Source organism: Columba livia, chromosome 3, assembly GCF_036013475.1.
Source record: "Columba livia isolate bColLiv1 breed racing homer chromosome 3, bColLiv1.pat.W.v2, whole genome shotgun sequence".
NCBI lineage: Eukaryota > Metazoa > Chordata > Aves > Columbiformes > Columbidae > Columba > Columba livia.
In genome coordinates this window covers 47,579,705-47,600,661 of record NC_088604.1, presented here as the reverse complement: position 1 = coordinate 47,600,661, position 20,957 = coordinate 47,579,705, and positions in this window count along the sequence as shown.

The window sequence follows — 20,957 nt, the reverse complement described above, 5'->3', positions numbered from 1 at the left end:
ACAGCAATCCATAGAAAGAGTATGCTGGTGAGTCTGGAGAAGGAAAGTGCAAATCAAAGAATGAGTAGGGATGAAAAGAGGCTGAAGGGACCATAGCAGGGAACGTATGAAGTAAGGATTTTTCTTTTACAAGGCTAAACGCAAAGATGCAGAGGATGAACACAAGGGTCCAGACACATTCACCAGATCATGTGCCTAGATGAAATAAGGCAGTGCAGAGGCTGGCAGAGTTAGTAGTTAGTAGGTCTGGAAGGGCAACAAATGAAGCAGAGAGGAGAGTTACAGGTAACTATCATCAGATTGATGGGCTAAAGGGAGAACAAAGCAAGACAAAGAAATCAGAGCAGCCAAAAAGTAACTGGAGAGTGCACAAGGTGTAAAAGGCAGAAACAGCTATGCAGGGAGATCAGTGACTCTCTGTTGAGCTGGCAGCTGAAACTCAAAGCTCTTAAAATAGGACTTGAGCTGCAGAAGTCAAGGAGAGAAGCCCAATCAGCAACAGTGAGAAGGAACAGTTACCAGGAACACACTATAAGGCAGTAGGTAAGAAAACAGGAGAAAGGAATGGACACCACAGCTGGCAGATATAACAGAATTTACAGTGAGACAAAGAGAACTGGGGAGACAGCAGTGCCATTGTGTACTACAAGGGATTTTGACATATTAATCTAGTTTCAGGCATAGCCATAGAGGTTTCCAAATCCTGTAGTCCTGCCTCAGTTGGAGTAGTTGGGAAATAGAAAGGAAACTCCTCAAATAAAACAACAGGCAGGAAGAATCTATGGATTCTCTTGTTTTCTTTTTCATCCATATAAACCCCTTGGAACCCTCAGATCTTCTCAGGTATCAGGATTTGAATCCTGGACTGATGGACCTGCCTCCTGTTGTTACTGCTCCCTTCCTAGAGAGTCTGATGTTCAGCAATGGCATCTTCTGCTAGGGCTGAGCAAAATGCTTTCCTTTCACTTCTAGTTTTCTCTTTAGTGCCTGAGATTAACACATAGGTGCCTATATCAACCTGAAGGCACTTTAAACACCTGATTTTGGAGATAAAGCCTTGGCTTTCTCTACATCTCTGCTATTGAGCAATGCTGAGCCGCTCAGTCACCCTTCCTGTGTCTAAGACTGTTTTGCAAGTCTAGTCCTGCTCATCCATAAAGCTCTGGCAATATAAAGGAGCTTCTAGAGAAATAAGAATATGAGTTGTACTTTTTTGTGTCACAAGGACTGCATGGACAGCTTTTGGCTTCCAAGAGAAGCAGGCCTGTTGCGCTGAAACTCTACCAAGGTGATCCTTGCACAGGGTGCTGTGTTTGCTGGTACAAGTTAGGCAACAGAATAGAACTGAGTTTTCACGTCTACTAGACATGCAGATAAAATAGTAGGTACCAGGTTGCCAGTTGCACTGGGCTTCACTGTGCTCACCCAAAGCAGGGTCATCTGCTCAGCCCCATTGAGCAAACATGTGTAACATCACTGTGGGAACAGCTGACTGTGAAGACAATACTCCTGCAGAGCACCAAGGTGATCAGAGTTGATCAAGGCTTCTGCTTCTCAGAGCCCAGGCTGCCTCTGCCAGAGCGCCAAGTAGGTAAAGACACTTTTTTTTTTTTAATATGAATTAAGCACATTTTATATGGAAAGCACCAAGAGGCAACAAATGTGCAGTCTTGCTCTGCTTTGTATAAGGCCAAATTTGAGAGCTGAGCACACTCTAAAGGTACGAAGTGCAAGGACTGACATTTCTGTTTCTGATGAGTCCTTGGGCTTCTCCTCCACATGAAGGCTGAAAGTATGGAGAAAGCCCATATAAGCATCCTGGGCTGGGAAGCCAGATCATCACACCCCTCAGGGCTGAGAATGTAACAAGGTGGATTTTCTAGTCCAGGCAACAGTACTGGAGCTGTAGCTCTTGCATTTCCCAGCGTTCAGCTCCAATCCTGCCAAGGAAGTTGGAGTCAATGAGCTACATGCTCAGGACTTTGCTACCAGTTTGACCACAAAAAGATAATTTTTGTATTTTGAGAAGACAAGGTAAATGCATTTACGGAGCCCTGGTTTACGCTCTCTGCCAGTAACTTATTTTTATGGTTATTTGTATGAAATTGTTGTTGTTTCTGGATGACAACTGAGCACAATTACAGGCTGGAGAGTTGGGTGGGGAATAATCTAATGAAATTTAACAAGGGAAAGTGTAGAGTCCTGCATCTGGGCAGGAACAACCCCAGGTTCCAGTATAGGTTGGGAAATTACATATTAGAGAGCAGTGCAGGGGAAAGGGACCTGGAGGTCCTGGTGGACAACAGGATGACCATGAGCCAGCACTGTGCCCTTGTGGCCAGGAAGGCCAATGGCATCCTGGGGTGTATTAGAAGGGGGGTGGTTAGTAGACCGAGAGAGGTTCTCCTTCCCCTCTACTCTGCCCTGGTGAGACCACATCTAGAATATTGTGTCCAGTTCTGGGCCCCTCAGTTCAAGAAGGACAGGGAACTGCTGGAGAGGGTCCAGCATAGGGCAACGAAGATGATTAAGGGAGTGGAGCATCTCCCTTATGAAGAAAGGCTGAGGGAGCTGGGTCTCTTTAGTTTGGAGAAGAGGAGACTAAGGGGGGACCTTATCAATGTTTATAAATATGTAAAGGGTGAGTGCCATGAGGATGGAGCCAGGCTCTTCTCGGTGGCAAACAATGATAGGACAAGGGGTAATGGAATCAAGCTGGAACACAAGAGGCTCCGCTTAAATTTGAGAAAAAACTTCTTCTCAGTGAGGGTGACAGAGCACTGGAACAGGCTGCCCGGGGAGGTTGCGGAGTCTCCTTCTCTGGAGACATTCAAAACCCACCTGGACATGTTCCTGTGCGACCTCACCTAGGTGTTCCTGCTCCAGCGGGGGGGTTGGACTAGATGATCTTTTGAGGTCCCTTCCAATCCCAAACATACTGTGATACTGTGTGATACAATTTAATTTAATTGTACACCACCATGTTCTGCAAGGCTAACTGGCAAAAATAATTTCTTTCATCCAGAAAAGGGTAGGCTGAGCTGGAAGGAGGCATCAGCCTGTACCTGCTGCCTCTTTCACAGACTGTGAAATACGACTTTAATGTCAGAAAGTAAAGTCCAGTTCTGGGTATACATGACCCTGTGAGCTGTGTCAAGGAGCGAGATAATGAATGTCTTATTTGCTGTGAAATATTTCTACAGATCATTTATTTAGTTTGAAATAACAAGATTTAAACTGTCATGTTCATTACTGAGGAAGAAGTCTTATGCTTTATTCTGTTGAGTGTTAACCAGGTTTTCCCAATTAATTAGTCATTGGATTATTTAGGATGCAAAGGCAGTTAAAACAGTATTAAAAGATATCTATCTAAACTATATTCATCAGAGCTCTCTCTTGGACTGTATAAACAAATAGAGGAGGTTAATTTGACTTGACTTTAGAAATCTAAACTGCAGAATTTGTTTTCCCCATCTCTCTTTATGCTTACAAAAAGGCATTTTAATGCTGCATTCCTCAGATCCATTTTATATTATAAATTTTGGATGAGATTAATTGTATTGTAAAAGTACCAATCTAGTAGACAGCCTAAAAGCAGCTGTCTGTTTCCTGCCAGGTGAATCCCAGACTGGTCTTTAAGGATATGTTCTGGTTTCATCTGGGACAGAGCCGATTTTCTTTCTAGCAGCTGGTATATTGCTGTGTTTTGGATTTAAAATGAGAAGAATGTTGATAATATATTTATGTTTTAGCTGTTGCTAAGTAGTCAATGACTTTTCAACTTCTCACACCGTGCCAGGTGCACAAGAAGCTGGGAGGGGAAACAGCCAGGGCGGCTGACCCAACCTGGCCAAAGGGATATCCCATTTCTTATGATATCACACTCAATATATATTTTGGGGGAAGCTGGCTGGGGGAACCACTGGTCAGGGACGGGCTGATCATTAACCACCAGGTGGTGAGCAATTTCATTGTGCATCACTTGTTTTATATATTCTCTCATTATTAGTATTAGTATCAGTATTACTACTACTACTACTACTACTACTACTGCTACTACTAGTTTTAGCTGCCTGATGGCTTAAACCACAGCAGGACCTTGCTTTTTAAGAGGGCAAAAAGGGCAAAAGATAGAAGAAAGGAAATATCATTGTCTCCATCTCACAAATGAGGAAAAGGAGTGCAGAGGGACTGAAGGTGGGCTTCATCTGACCACAAAAAAGATATCTGCAGTACTTAATGTTCAAATTTGGTATCTGGACTCTTCATAGTCAATTGGGAGAAAACTATTCTGGGACATGGTTTATCCTTCATGTACCAGACATCCAAAATAGGCATTTCTGGGTTAGTAGTCATATGACATGTTCCACTGATTCTCAAGGCATTCAGTCTCACAAGGCTCAGATGCAGATATCTTCACATGGATATTAAAAGTCAGGTGGGATGAATCCACTCAGTCTCCATGTCACATGGGAGATTTGTGTTCATGCCTGAGAATGAACCCAGTTTTCCTTAGAACCTTATCAGTGATGCCCTTCTCTGAACACCCTTTGCTTTAGTACGAATACTCTTCTGAGGCAGAGCCTGGGGATCCTGAAAGTTTTCATCAATCTCTGAAGGGCAATAACTAACTATTGATGTGGGATCACTTGTATCCCACAATATTTGTCCTCTGGAGGGTCAGGTAAAACATTGCCTGGTTGCGGTGTTCATCTGGAGCAGGATAGAGCCTCGGGCCTTTGTACATCCTCCAGCTGTCCAGTGGCAGTGACTTCCAGAGGGAGGGAAGGTGTGCTGCTTCTTTGCTGGATCGTGATCCCGCACATGTCATTAGATTGTCTTTCCTCAGCAGTCAAAGTCAGATGATGCCAAACCTCCTTTGGGACCTTGCAGGTAGAAACATAGAAGGCATTTAACTGAACATAATTTGTGCAAGGTGCCACTGTTCATATATGCTCAGAGTTATGAATCGACCACCAGGCTGTTCCTAGGACATACAAGGGACACTTGGGAGGATGATTAATATACCTTGCATCACTCAACAGGAGAATAGAACAAAGAAGCAATAGATGCCATCTTACACACCAATTATTCCATTAGAAAATGTATATATGGCAGGATCAAACCATCAAAAAAATAATGTGGCTATTTGAAAACTCAGACTTTTGGTTTGACATGTTGCATTTTGCATGTCTACAGCTTTCATACCTGATCAGTTCAAGGCCTTCTTTAAAAAATGCTACTTCAGTGAAACATAATTCCTGTAAGGATGGAGAAACGGAACCAAGGTCAAAGTGACCATTTTCCACTGCAAACCCATGGCAGTGAGGGATAAAATTGGAGATAGCCTGATTTTGGGGCCTCTTTTAATCATCGTATCATGCTCCCTACTCAGTTAATTAAAAAATAATTCTCCAAACTATTATGTCCTAGATTTTTTTTTCTGATGTAAATTTTGAGCTCAGTACATTCTGTCCGGGAACACAGGTTGTGCAGTCAGATATTTGTGCAGGGATGTACAACTGTATGTTTATATTGGGGAGCAATTATTACTCTCTTCTTCCCTGCTCTGTTGTTCTGTGCTGAGTAGAGAAAACCAGGAACAATTAATTTCATGTCTCTTCCATAAGCCAAAGAAGCACTCTCAATCTTTACTTTCAGGAAGCAATTAACTTCAGGTTTATTAGTCAAGTTGTGCTATGAAGTTTCAATCTTTCATTGTACACTGTGAATTTTAATTACAATTTATTAAAATAATTTAATTGACTTCAGTCAATGAGCGTGAATGAGGGCAGAATTTCCCTGAGAAAGCTGTAGACAGAAGAAAAGGCCACCCATCCTAAATGCCTTCTGCCTGCCCTTTTTTGGGTTGCATCAGACTGTTTGAAAGAGGGCTGCATTTATCATCTTTGATGCCTCCAGCTCAATGGTCAATTCATATTAGATTCCACAAAAGGCAGTGAACCAAATTCATCTCTGATACAATTCCATTGACTTCAATGGTTTTACCACAGGGATTAATCTGGCCTAATATTATAGTATTAGAATGCATGTGTGTGTACTATTAGCCCAGACTCTTTGCTGGAGATCATGCCATGTAAAAGCTGATAGCTGCTGCAGTTGCAATTTGCTCAAGAAATCCAATTCCTTTTGTTGACCCACTGAAGTTCACATTCCAAAAAAAAAAAAAAGGGACTCAAACCCCCTCCAAATCCCTAACCAATTTGAAACCGCAGCTGAATTTAGATGCATATTTGCTAATTTGGTTTATTATGCATGCAAATATTAGTATAAAAGGTGTTTCAATTATTTTCTAAGGCAGGGACCTATGCATTCTCCACAGTCACAAAGAGTTTAAATGGAGTTATTTTTCTCTGCCTATAATCGTTCTCCCTTTTAAGTACCCAGGCAGAAAAAGTAAGTTTACTGCTTCTAGCACAATGGCTCTCTTCACTTTTAGGTTTGGGAGACCTGGGTGACCTACGAAAGTTAATTAGAAGGTTAACAAAGACTAAGGCAGAGTAGAATACAGCGCCTCTCCTCCAGCCAAAGATGTCATCCATTAATTAGGGAAATCGTTAAGGTGGCCTTTATTGAATCCATAGAAAATCGGCAGTTGGCGGTCGACAGTTTTGATCAGATTTTCCTCTCCCCAATAATACTACCCTTAATCGTAGGAGACGCGGAGGGCTTGGGGTGGGATGGGAGGGGTGAAGGGGAAAGTGTGTGTCCGCGTAGGGGGAGTATGTGTTTCAGCGACATTACAGTTAAACAGCCGCCAATTGTGACGGCTTTGATTCTCAGGCTTACATGGCATACTTTTTCCATGATGTAATCTTTATTGAACCTGGAAGCTTGGGGGTGGGGGGGCAGGGGGCAAGTGAAACTTGCTGCTGCTGCCACTGCTGTCTCTCAGCCGCAGGAAGCCATGGAAGTTAATATTGCAGTCATCGTGGGCAGAGCTGGCTGCTTTTGCATGGTAATATGCTATCTGCCTCCCCTTTCCTCCTCACCCAAGCTGTCTGCTTCTTGCAATGAGAGCAAACAGCCATCTGCACAACAGACCCTTCATTTCTCAACAAATACATTCACTTCAAAGTTGAAGGGCCTTTTTGAAGACCTTAGGTTTTTTTTTTTATACTCTTTTTTTCCCACTACAGTACCAAAGTGGTGTTGCTATGGAGAATTTCACGTGAAATGCTAGACAGTCCTGGCATTTTAACATGTATATTTTTTAACCTACTGGGAGAATTGGCCTTTACTGCTTTAGTTTTGACAGTTTTCCCTACACATTGAATACGCCATGTCAAGAACAGTGATTACGGCAAGTCCAGCCTGTGCAGTGTTGTAACCAAGTGACCTGGCATTGAAGAAGTGTTTTGTTTGAACACGGGAAGCCATCACCTTCCAGGAGAGGAAGGCAAAGACAAGGGCTAGTGCAATCTAGGATGTTTATGTTAAAGCAATACCACTCCAGCTCTGATGTCCTGGAGCCTGTGGCCTGGAGCTATTGGTTTGAGGGTTTTAAAAAATGTGGAATCAAGAGCTGTTTGGATATCTAGCGGACTATATCCTATGCAACAGGTGGCACAAAATGTCTTAGAAAGGTTTTTAAAAAATAAAACAATTTAATGAATAATACTTTAATTAACTGGTCTTCTTCAGGATAAATTATACATAGTTGCAGGCCATTAAAGACCAACAAGCTTCTAAAAAAGTCTTGTACTTATTCTTGCACCTCATATTCTAGTAAAAAAGCTTCTTCATCTTGGCATGAATTTCTCTACCAAAAAGAATTCAAATGTGAAATACCAAGAAAAAATGGCTACATTTTAGAAACAAGTTTTAATATGCACAGGGCACACATCTGCCTCATTGCCTGTATCATTCTGTACACAGCAGTTGACAGTACTGTATTTTATATATATCCTATAAGTCAAGCTCTCCCATAAAATAATTCAAGCTTATGTAGTATCTTTAATGCGCAAAATATGTCATATTGAGAGCAAGTATCAGCACAGAAACAGAAGCAAAGAAATGCCCAGCTGCTTCTGATACGTGCCGTGCGACCCTCAACTTTTCTGTGTCCTTCTTCTTGTGTCAAAGGGAGATGAAGCAAGGTATACTCCATGAGCAAGGCTTTTTCCATGCTTTGAAGAGCTCCCACAGAATTGTGATTTGGCCTTGAGAGGCGTTGTGTTCCCACAGCTCTGTTTTGGACCTTTTTCTGCATTAGGCTAAGAGACAAACTAACTCACTCATTGTGTAGCCACTGAGATCCCCAGATAAAGTGCTATAAGAGGGCCACACACTATTATTCTTTTATTATGGAGCAGCAGTGGCTGTTCAAGAGTTACTGTGGATTTTTATATGTTTTCCTACTGCCTTTTGTCTTCTAGTAGCAGCCCTGTGGCTTTGAGAGCTTTGGTCTCCAACTAGAGAGGAGTTCCTAAATTTAAGGTGGCATCTTTGGGAAGCTTTTGTAATTGTTCTGGGTGGGTGAACGCAGAGTCTCTGTTGCTTAGACGTGTTTTTGTATCACTGTAGCTTCCATATAAAAATGCATCTGAGGGTGGAGAGCTGGTGTCAGTGTTAACTTCAACACTCCTGTGATGACTTTCCTGACAATATCGAACAGCATTTGTACAAAGCCTCTGGTGAGCAGTGCATTATGTGGAGATGTTGCCAAGAGTATGAACAGCATGAAATCTCAAGAGTGGGAGGAGATTCTTACAGTCATATCTATAAGAAGCATGTGAATGAGGAGAAGGTGACTTACAGATCTTATTTTCTCAGCTGATACTCCTGGAGGTGCAGCTGAAATCTGTAAGCTTGGTATGGAACTTGACTGGATTTTTCACATGATTCTTTTTTCCTTGGTGGCTGTGACTGAGTTCTAAGCAAATGAGCATCATTGCAAACACCATTTGACAGTGATATAGTTAATACAAATTTGAGGTGACTGCTAAAGTGTGTACAGTAGTATTACTTTTTAAACTATGTTTAATATAGCAGCACTAAGTGACTGAGAAGGGGGGAAATTTTTTTTTTTTTTTTTTTTTTAATCCGCTTATTTTTAAATTTCCTGCAGCAATGGCACAGGAGTGTATTTTTCTATTCAAAGGGGAGAGCGGAATACTTGTGAAGCTTATTTTTTTGACCTGTTTCAAACTCCCACATCAAGACAAGATGAACTGTGCCCTCAACATGCCTGTTTCCCTCCTCGGAGTATACAGAGGATCTGGACAACAGCACCATCTGAGTTAGGCTCAACCTTCAAATTGAGCACCGTAGCTAAACCAGAAGCATTTTCTAGTGAAGGGGCACCAGCACCAGCACATCTAGATTTCAATGTAACACCTTGTGGGATGTCATGAGCTGAACAGTAGGAAAGGAGAATCACTAGAGAGTTATGAGGTGGAAAAGGAGCTGGCTAGACAAGAGGAGACAGCTGGCTATGCTGAAAGGGGAGGTGCCAGATCAAGGAAAATCCCTCCTGGAGTTTCTCAAGAGGGTGCCCAATTTATCTTTTTAGCATATACCTGGGTGCAAGATATAGCAGCATCAGCTACACAGGGGACAGAAATATCCAACAGGAAGAGCTGATGGTCTTTACAAATAGAAATAAGATTATTTGCAGTCATATAATGCTCTTATGGATGAGTTGAAAGGATTTCCGCTTGAAGCCAGAAGTTCTTTATGTAGAAAAAAGGGGAAAAAAAATCCTGTCCACACTCTGACCATGAGACTCTGAAGTTACAGGGTTGCCAAGAAGGCAAATGCAATTCTAGGTTATATCAAATGAGCTGTTTCCAGTAGAGAAAGAAAAACAGGAATGCTGTGCTCTGCCATGCACTTAGACTTCCTGTGAAATTCTCTGAACAAAACCTGCAGAAATGGAAGATATGACAAGTGACTAAAATGAGGGCTAAAGACCCAAGAAAAGAACATGAGACTTCGTAGAAGGGATTAAAGCAACATCTGAAGGCTTTGCTGAAAGGCTTGGGAGATGGCCTGCAACTGGAGGTGATATTTTTGGGGGGCAGTAGAAGCTGGAACGAATTCAAAATGGATGAATAAGGAACCAGTAACCAGATGGCTGAGGGCCAGCAGCTTTTCCGGGGACAGAGGAGGCCAAGGAATCTTTGGCAAGCTTGGAGGTTACTAACTAAGCAAGATGGCAGTGAGGATTTAAAACACTAAAAATACCAACAGCACAAGGTAATTAGAAAGTTGCAAAAGTCACAAACCTGATGTGGAATTACGGCTGTCAGAGGACTTCTATTGCCTAGCCGTACCTAACACTGTCACAACTGCAGAAAATGGAAGGGAAGAGGTCAGACAAACTGTCTAAATATATATGAAACTGCCAAAAAAAATTGCAGTGAGTGATCGGAGGAAGCAAGCCTGGCACCTTTTTGTCAATATTTAATGTGTAGACCACATCAGTGGCAGAGAAGATGCAGAGCACCAGTGTTTCCCAGGAACCAAACAGGTCTGAAGCATTACATGCAGGAAAAAAAAAAAAAGACTCAGTTGTCCACTCCATTTCTGAAGCAGGGCACACAATCTGAAGCCAGAAACCAGCCTGGTAGGTCAGGGCTCAGCAGGGATCTCAGAGAAGAGAAAGAATGAAAGAATCTACCTAAGCTGGGGGGGGAACCTGAGGAGCCTTCCCTCCTGGCACCCCTCCAGCAAGGGCTGCCAAGATGCTTTGGCAATGGACCAGTTGAGAGGGACTCAGCTAGACTTGGCCTGGCCAGCAAAGATCAGCAAAAGGAGGCCAGAGCTGTTCTGAGAGGTGATGGAATTTGCCATGGGGCTCAGGTGCTGCTGTACGCTGAAAGGGGACGTGTCTGCGGGAGAGATGCAGGAGCCCAGCCCTGTGGACATGGTGAGTAAAGGCCAGAGCCTGATAGGCGGCATGGGAATCCTCCTGATGGCACTTCTGAGTAGTTAAAAGAAATTATATAATCATTTTGTGTGATGAGGAAAACGGTTGCTAAGGGAAGCAGCCCTGTTAACTGCTCATTTAAGGGTACAGGTAGAGAAATGCTGCATTAAGAACAATGAGGTGTGTGGCCAAAACAGAGTAACTGGTGGTACCCAGTGAACAACCTTGCTCAGATTTCAAGGGGAAAAATTGCAGCTTATTGACCTGAGTGTCAAAGTGTGGAAGTACAAGGGTCAGAGCTGCTGACCTAGCCATCTACCTAAGATGACTGTGGCCAAATGTGTGAGGGGTTACCAGGTCTGGGGAACAGTGAGCACAAGCTGAACCTACAGGTCATTGCATGGGCATGGGCTGAAGAGAGGAGAAAGCATGATGGGGACTGTGCAGCCTGCTCTGCAGCTCGCTGTAAAAGGCCAGTCCCTGAATGGTGGGGTCTTGCTGCGATGAGAGTGGACCGATGCCCTTGCAGACGTTTGTACTGGTTTGACTGAAAATGAATTAATCACCCTTCATGCAGTTAGAAACCTTCCTTTTTCATAGCTGGCGTGATCAATATTTGGATTTAGTTTGAGAACAAGAAGATAACACCCTGGGACAGGGTTAAAGCTTTTAATTGCTCTGGTCTGTGAGCCCAGGCCACTGAGTTCTGTCCACAGGTGTGAGGCAGCTGGGAAGGGTGGCATAAATGGGGCAGAGCTTGACTGACATTCAGGCTGATCAATGAGAATATTCCATGCCATTAGGAGATTTGGGATCTTCAGGCTGGTTCTTTTGCAGAGCTGGAACAGAGACCTGTTTGGGGGGGTTCTGTTTGCCATCCTGCCATTTTGCAGAGGCCTCTGGACCCTTCTACCTTTTTCTCTCTTCTCTTTCTGGGATTGGCTGTTTAGGATCAGGTGCTGCTTCCTGGGACTGGCTGCTTGGTACCAATGGAGTTAGTGACAAACTGCACTGAGTATCTTTTTATTTTATATTATATTTCCATTTTATACATATCATGATTAGTAGTAGTATATTTGTGTTATTTTGTTACTTTATTAAACGGTGTTTATCTCAACCCAAGTTTCTCCTTTCCCTTTTGATTCTCTCCCCTACTTGGGGTGGGGTGGGGGAGAAGCAAGAGGGCAGCTGTCATGGTTATATTGCTAGCTTGGGTTAAACCACAATGATGTTACATGGTTGAAGTCGATGAGCTGAAAGCAGCTGATCTATAGGGCATGGGCGACCTTGCTTGTAGGAGAAGGAGGTGTCATAACAGTCCGTACACTGCTAGTAGAAGAAAGACGGGGATGATCCAAGATGTGTCTTGAGATCTGGGAAATCTTGGTAGTGAATGTTCTGTGCATCAGGGTGACACCTGCATAAACAGGTTGCTTTGGAGCCATGGTGCAGCTTTGAAGCTAATCCTGTGGTGACCCTCACTTTCTGCAGGTTGGCTCAGTGACAGAGCAGCTGGAGTGTGTATAAGCTCACCGCCTGTCAGAGAACACTACTTGGGAAGCTCAGATGCCCACCAAACATGCTCCAAGCATCCCACCCCCTTGCGTGGCGGGGTGTTTGGTCCAGGGAAACTGACTAAATGTTACATGAAGAAAACCCCTCAGGCTGAATGCAGTGCAGATTTGGAGGCCAGTAATTGTTTCAGTCCTCTGTTGAGCCAAAGTGCTTGCTGCCACAGTCACTGCCAGGGGATATGGTAACTGTGCAGTTGTGAGTTATGGGCAACAAACAGGGAAAGGTTGAGCGCTGGGTCAGGATGTCTTTTAATGACTTTAGTTAATGGAAAAGACCATGAAGCTGTGCATCTGGTAAGGGTTCAAGGATGGTTCCTCTGAGTCCTAAAGTCACTGGTTTTACTTCATAACGAAGACTCAAGGCTCATTTTTAGAGGCACTGACCCACTAAACTGCCCCACATGTGGGGAGAAGGCATTGTACAGACCACTGAAGACCTAAAGGTGCCTTAAGCAGCAACTTGGATGCCATCCATGGGTCTGGTTAAGGGAGACAAGAGTCTGTGCCTCAGTGCAAAGTATAACATACTGAAAGAAATAAACACCATAGTAGGTGCAGTTGCTGTCAAAGGACAATAACACCTTGGATACCACAGTGTTTCAGTCTGTTTTCCATACTGGGTTTTAAGAAGAATTGGCAAGTGGCAGTGGAAGCAAAGAGCAGGGGTGAAGGGCAGGAGACAGCATTTCTACTGCGTCAGTAAGCAGCACTTGAAAGTGCCGGCTTCTGGCTGACACTGAGTGATCTTGGAAGCGGTCACTGCAAAATAAGTCCCTTTCAGCCTGTCTACTGTGCCGAGATGGCTCTGGGCACACTCAGAGACTGCTGGTAAGAAAGGCCGCATTTACAACCAGCCTAGGATCAGATCAAGGCTGCCACTGAACCTGAGCTTCCTGAAATGGGAGTTGCTCTGAAAAGCAGTACCTTCTCATGGACCAACAACCCAGCGAGAGAGAGTTTCCTCAAAAAACAAACAAACAAAAAAAGGACTGGGAACAGGACTAGGCAATTTCCCAGGCAGTCACAGATGTGCAGTTTGTAGAGCTCTGAATTTACTACGAAGGACTTATTTGTGGATTTGTCAGTACTGCAGAGCCACGTCATGAAATGTGTGAGAAAGAGACTCCAACCGCAGTGACATGTGAGACTTTTAACCACTTTCAGAATTAGAGTTGCTTTTGTCTTGGCAAATCCAAAATTGAAGATCTAATATCAGCAATGGTCTAAGTAACTCAGAGACTTTGTGAATGGGAATTCAGAGAGGTAGTTTGCCTGGAAATGAGGGAAGAGGTTGGGCTGTGTACTCACCCATGTCCCAGAATAAGAAAGGTGCTACAGACATCTGGTCCCAGTTACCTGATGGAAGTCAGTTGTAAGTGTTGCCCTGAGTCAGATTGTCTGGGAGAGGTTTTGTAGAAGACGAGATTGTCTCTCCATTTTCATGACATGTTCAGGTGCAAAGGTTTCTGGTGGGTGCCTTGAATGCTACTATACAGAGGGTCAGATATGCCACAGAAATGAAGCTACTTCCCAAAGACTCTGCCTTGGATGTAGCAGACTGGGTAACTACAAAAATCTATTGGCAAATGTACCCATCCATGAGTACTGCAGAGCTGTCAGCATGACAAAGAGATTAAAGAGAAAATGGTGTAGAATATGAGCAAACTTATCCAGTGGTGGTTCTGGTACAAGCTGGTGATCTGAAATACCTCATAGCTCAGTTCCAAGCTACACAAAAGTTTAGAAACTGCCAGATATTTGGAGAATGCAAAAAATCTTAGGCAAACTATTAGAGGATTTGTGCTGAGTAAATCACTAGAAAAAAAGCATAAGAAATTTGGCAAGAAATTAGCTCTTTGCAATAACAAAGCTGTTGGGATAGACTAGATATACAAGAATAAGGAAGAGGGCTAATGATTTATCGGAGAAGGCATGTAGAAAGTAAGCACAAGACTTTCTTTTGGTCTCCTGAATTCCTCCTGCAAACAGGAACATCCCTGATGAGGGAGAAAGTTTGCCACGTCGTTGTACACAGCACAAATATACGGCACATATTATACAGCTAAGGACTGTAGGTCATATCATCAGCTGGGAGAAATCAGCATTGCTTCATTCACTTTCATGGAACTACACACATTACTCCAGCTGCAAATTTGGCTCCTCTGCTCTTCTGCTCCACTAAGTGAGCTGTTTTTCCTGGCAACTTGGTTTTCTGGAGGTTTGTTTGTTTGTTTGTTTTTTGGGGTGGTGGGTGGGGTGGTGGGAGAAGATCAAGATGCATTCTCCAAGAGAGGACCTTGGAAATAGTTGGGAAGATAACTCCTTACACAGCCACCCTTCTCCTGCACCTGAAGTCAACCCAGCGTGCACAGTTAGGGCAGTTCTCTTACACCATGCTGCAGAGAGAAGCCACCTTCCTAACTCCCTCCAGCTCTGTGGTGTGTGTGTAAGACCTTAAACTCAGTTTCAGGAAGAAGGAAAATAAAAAATATGGATCCTCAAAGTTTGCCTTATTCTGATTGACATAAGTCCCTGTTTGCATCTCCAGAATACACAGCAAAAATGCAGAGCTATGCCAGAGTGAATAAAATGTAACCCTACTTGCTGCAGTAAGAATGGATGAGGGGGAAGACTGGGAGGGGATAGGATAAACTGAGGACATGACCCAGGAGACAGTAAAAGGCAGACACCAGATTTCATTCTGCATCCTGTACAGCACCTCATCCAATAACTGACAGCTGAGAGGCTGTGAGGCTTTTCTATGGCATTCAGAACTGAGGAGGGGGTGTTTGGTAGAACGAAAGACGTGTCCTATGAGCAGTGTCCTATGAGCTGGAGGAGGACCTGAGAGGGGCAGTGGCACCCACAGAGGGGACTTGGAGGGAACAGACTTTGGCAGGTGGAGACTGAGGCAGGGTGGGGGGTATGAAGGTGTCAAACTACAACAGAAGGAACTGGGGGTATTTCAGGTCTGCAGCACTAAGAAACCATGCTGGGGAAGACAGGGCCCCAGAAGTAGAGAAGATAAATCTCTGCTTGGAAGAAACATCTGCAAGTCATAGAATCACAGAACAGTTTGGGCTGGAAGGGACTTTCCAAGGTCATCTAGTCCAATCCCTCTGCAATGAGCAGGGATATCTCCAACTAGATCAGGTTGCTCAGAGCCCCGTCCAGCCTGGCCTAGAATGTCTCCAGGGATGGGGCATCTACCACCTCTCTGGGCAACCTGTGCCAGTGTTTCACTACCCTTCATTGTAAAAAATTTCTTCCTCATGTCTAGCCTGAATCTTCCCTCCTTTAGTTTAAAACCATTAGCTCTTGTCCTTTCAGCAGCTCCCTGCTCTGTATCTGTTCAGCAATGCCACCTTAGCAGGTCAGGATGAGGGGATAGGTGCCCCTGGGGTACCTCCTCCTTACCTAGCCTGTAGGACCCACTGCCTCAGCTGCTAGTCGTTGCACTGGCCGAACCTGGAGGTCCCCAGAGAGACCTTCTGTGCTTAGCACCCTCAAATGCAGGGGGAAAGAAGGGAGAGTGCTGCATGCCTGTGGGAGCTCTCCTGCTTCAGGGACACTCATCAGAGATACAGGCTGGCAAAGAGAATGTGTCACTTCTTGATCAATGCTCTAGTAGTCTGTGGAACCACATTGCTTTCAAAATCACCACATCACAAATAAACTGCAAACCCAAACTTTCTGATTTGTGAACTCTAAGCTGTCACAGGCTGTGCCAGCCCATGCTTAAGCTCAGAGCACAGCATCCCTCCCCAGCCATCACACCCCAGCACACCACCCTGCCGAGAGCCTGCAGAGGCAGCTCAATGCTCCCTTCGCCGGGGCTGTCATCCAGGGAAGCTGAGGAAAGTCTGTTCTTTAACTCTGGTGGGCCTGGGATCAGGTTGTATTCCTTTTGAAACCCCTGCCGCATGTGCAAACAAGTTGCACTGGGCGGTGTAATTTGAGAGCGAAATTAAAGGAAGAGGTGATACACCAACAGCATACACAAAACAAGGGAAGCAATTCCAAATTGCAAGCTGCCACAGAGCGAGGACTTTTTACATAATAGCAAAATTAGGGTTTGGATGACTGGTATTCTTCAACAAACTTTTCAGAAATATTTCCTGGAGCAAACCCAAAGAGAGAATCCTCATTTACCCTATTCCTTTCAGAAGTAATTGAATTCACTTGTTTAGGGTTTCTGCCTCCTCCACCTTTCATTCAGCAGTGATGTGAATTCTGCTAATCTCTCTACAAAACAGTCAATCTCCTCTAGTCTCACTAACCATCATTCAGCCACCCAGTAATGAAAAATTGCTTTGATCCTCTCCATTTACTTCATCTCTAAAAAAATCTCCATTAAAAAAAAAAAAAAATCTTTAATATACTCTGCCACCAGAGGAAAGTGTATGATTAGTTCAGTAGAATTATTTTTTTCCCCTGCAGTGGGCTGAGAAACCCTGCGAGTTAAGAAGTCTGCAAAAGTGGCTCATAGCTTTGGGAATGGGTATACGGCATTAACATGAGTATCCAAATGGTTGTGCAAGCCATGGAACATACATATAGGAGAAGAGGAAAAATGCAGGGCGTGGATTAGTAGGCACTCTTTCTGGATACCACATTTACAAGTAAATCTCAGTTATAGATTTTTCAGACTACAGCCATCCTGCTGCATGCAGCTACCCAGTGCCGTATTCACACTGTATTAACTTGGATAAGCAGGATGGTGCTTTCGACATCTATTTGGGGAGGAGATCTGAAAACCTTCTCCCCAGGAGATTACATTCCTTGCCAATCATCTATCAACTAGCCAGAACACTCTCCCCACATTTTTTGGGGGCAGCTTACTGCAGCCTGTCCACCTTCACTGAGTGTACACTTTCAGTGGTCCATTTTCAAATATTAATTTTCACAGCAATCAGTGAAAATTAAAATCTGTTCTGAGAAAATAACACCCACATTCCTTCTCTGTTCTCCTTGGGAAAAGTTCAGAATTGCAGAAAGTGTAAAAAATACTGAACTTCTGTCTGAGAGGGGATACATAAAAATTAATCCTTCCCAGTGCTCATTTTCTTCAGTTCCGAGGAAGCCAAAAACAGTCATTTCTTCACTGGTAAAAGTGGATGCCTTTTCTCGTGCCTCTATATCCCTCGGAAGAGAGTACAGCCAGCCTGATACAGCACAGATCTCCACTAATTTCTGTGATGAATTTACAGGCTAATTTCCTCCTGCCTACTATTTTGAGTTGTCAGATCATGAGATCTGCTGCTGTAAAATACTCTTAACACCTGGAAAAAAGTTACCATGCTTTGAAAGTCATGTAGCACTCTTCAGGCGAGAATCGCAAGGCACTTTGCAAACACTTGGAGCCAGATCAAGGGAACGCTGTGAGTGAGTCATTTTACTTGAATGAAACACACTTCCATTCCCCACACAAATATGTGTCTATATGTGTGCTTTTATTTTCCTAGACACATTAGTTTTAGTTATTTACCCATTTGTGCTCCAGATAATTACATGCTGCGGATTCAATTGGATGCAGATTTATTCTTCACTTCCTGTCCTAAATTCTCTGCAATTAAACAGCTGCTGTGTGCTTGGTGTAATAAATTTACACAAAATCTGGGATGGTTTGGCATAGCAGAAAGGTTGTTTGGCACGGGCTGAGGATGGCTACGTTACGTACAACTGGCAACCCCTGCATGGGTTCTGCTTTCTCTCCCAAATGAGAATTGCCCTACTGCTATGCAACCAGAATGGGCTGCTTGCATGACAGAAATGTTTACAAATTTATAACTTGTTTTACTTGGCTGTTTTGAATATTCTCTCCCAACCCGGAAAAAAAAATCCTTAGGTTTCCTGGGCAAAGTCTTTTGGGAAGACCTAGTTGGAAAGGAACAATAAGAAATTCTTCAGGAAGCCTCTGTCTGAGGAAATACCTCCACATCATTTTAGCAGGTGGAGCTTTCTCCCCTCACTGCTGAGAAGGGTGGGAAATAGAGGAGGAGGCTCTTTCACATATTTCTGTACATCCCACAGTATTTTGCAGCATTTTGCACTATAATTAGTCAAACGCAGATTAGATGGTGATCTTATCCTTTGCAAGGGCACACAGTGCCCAGCATCTCTTACTCCTCCCTGAAATGCACCCATCCACCTCCCCTGGGAGCAGATTTCACACACCCCTGAATCAGACAAGCTCCCTTTTGACATCTGTCCATCGTCCACACAGTCTCCCTGTCTCTGATGGCATCTGCAGCCTCAAACGACTGCAGTCAGTGTGCCAGCATGAGCAGCACACAGTCCTTTTTGGGGGTGAAGATGTAAAGTCTGCTGTAGTGGGGCCTGCAAACGGGAATTAGTGATGTGCTCCTGCTTATGAGTTAGCACACGTGTCTTTTTGTTTCCTGATACCTTCTGCATAATGAAGTCAACGAGAGTTAAAGTCCTCAGCTGCAATTCACATATTCATTAATCGCCTGCAGTGACAAGTACAGATTTTACAGCGCATACAGTACGCTTATTACCAGTGTAAACAACTTGCTGGATCCAAAAAAGAGTGTTGCAGGAATTAGGTCCTATTGTATTGAACTGAAGATGAGTTAGTAAAATTTGCTATGCGCTGCTGCCTAGGCCCAGACGGCTGCGATCTCATTATTGCACAGCAGTAATTCTGGATCTTCAGGAGTGTCATTGGGGTTTGCTGAAGACCCGCAGGAATTAACAGTGATTTATCAGACCCTGGAAGTTGCTAAAAAATGCCTAGAGAAACAGCACATCTGAAAGCAAGATACATTGTTTATTTGACTTATCAGTTCAGGGGTGAAATGATGCCCAGGCAAAAGCAGAGAGCAGGTCATGCTGGGTTTCTCCAGCAGGAGCTCCCGAAGTAGCTTCTTTCTCAAAGATTGTCCCCCAGACTGGCTTTTGGGGTCACTAACTAAGACATACCCTTCTCCCAAAGGACTCTGAAGGCATTTCTGTGGTGTATCTTCTCCCACTCCATGATGACAGAGTTGCACTATTGTGGTTCCCTTCAGAAACCCTCGCAGGGTACCCATTCAGCTGCAGGACAGCAGATGCTTCTGAAATTAAGGGGAATGTGACATGCCCAGGATAATCTTCATAGGAAAAGCTGAAGGAACTCAGTTATTTTCAAGAAGAAACATCCATCTCTTTCTTCTGACTCTTTCCAGAACCTGTATGCCTATCCCTTCCCTGGGAATATCCCTGTTGCTTCACTTCAATAAACAACAAACCCAGTACACCCTCGGGCCTTTGGCATTTGGGGAAGGATAATTTTCCGTATCTCAAACCCCTTTGCTTTGGTTATAGAGGATTTTGCCTCCTTTTTTCCCCTCATTGAACAAGGGAGGAACAGGATCAGGCCCATGACATGATACTATGGTAGTTCTTGTGCTTTCTGCTCCTCAAAGGTTCAACTCTAATCAACATTTTCTTCCTCCTGTGAAACGAAGTCAGAATTACCAAGGCTTCTTGTCCAGCTATAAGGGAGCTCTGAGCCAGATAAAAATACTGCATGGATGGGAGCAGTTAGGAGGTTATTAGCTCAAGGCTGCCTATGAAGATGTATGGAGAGGAGCATCTCTGCAAAGGAGGCTGACATGTTTAGTGACATAAAGTGGCTTGACTGTTAGCTTCTCTTTTTTTTTCTTTCTAAATGACAAGACAAAGCCATCTCTGCTCTCCAACACCCCTCACCCTCCCAGCCATCCCCTTCCCCCTAGATGCTTGGTGTTTCTTCTTTTTAGAGGGAAGAAAAAAAAAAAAAAAAAAAGAAAAAAAAAGAAAAGGAGAGAGACATTTTCTTTCACACAAGCTCTCAGAATTACAGTTCATGAACTATTCAGTAAACTGACCGGCATGAACCTCCCTTCAACGGCCTAATCTAAGGGGTGGATCTATGTGTTTTGTTGCTTGTCAAAAACAATCACTGCTCGGCCCATTACATTTACAGCACGTCGTCCTTTAATTGGTGTAACACACTGAGGGCTGAAAGGAAGAAAGTCCTACAAAAGCCCCCGAGTGAATGAACCCTGACTCACACAAAAATACTCTTCAGAAGTTCAGAGCTGGGCACTAACAAGGGAGGTAGAGAGTTAGCTTGAAAAGGGGTTAAGTTCAGAAATGTGCCACCTTGAAGACCCTCCCATCAAAGCCATGATAGCATTGACAAGATGCAGGGGGAAAAAAGTTAATATTCCGGCCTTTTGGGCTTGAAGGGAAGGCAGGGAAGGGCCGGAGATTCCTCCTGGCTCCCCTTCCTGGCCTAACCCTTTTCACTTCGGGGCCGTTCTCGTTGTGTCCTTCGTCCGCTTCAGAAAAATACGAAAGAGAAAAAAAAAAAAACAACACAACAAAAAACAACAAAACCAAACCAAAACAACAACAACAAAAAACGCACAAGGGGGAGAAAAAAAAAAAAAAAAAAAAAAAAAAGCCCTACAAAAAGCGAAATGCAGCCCAGTTCGGGC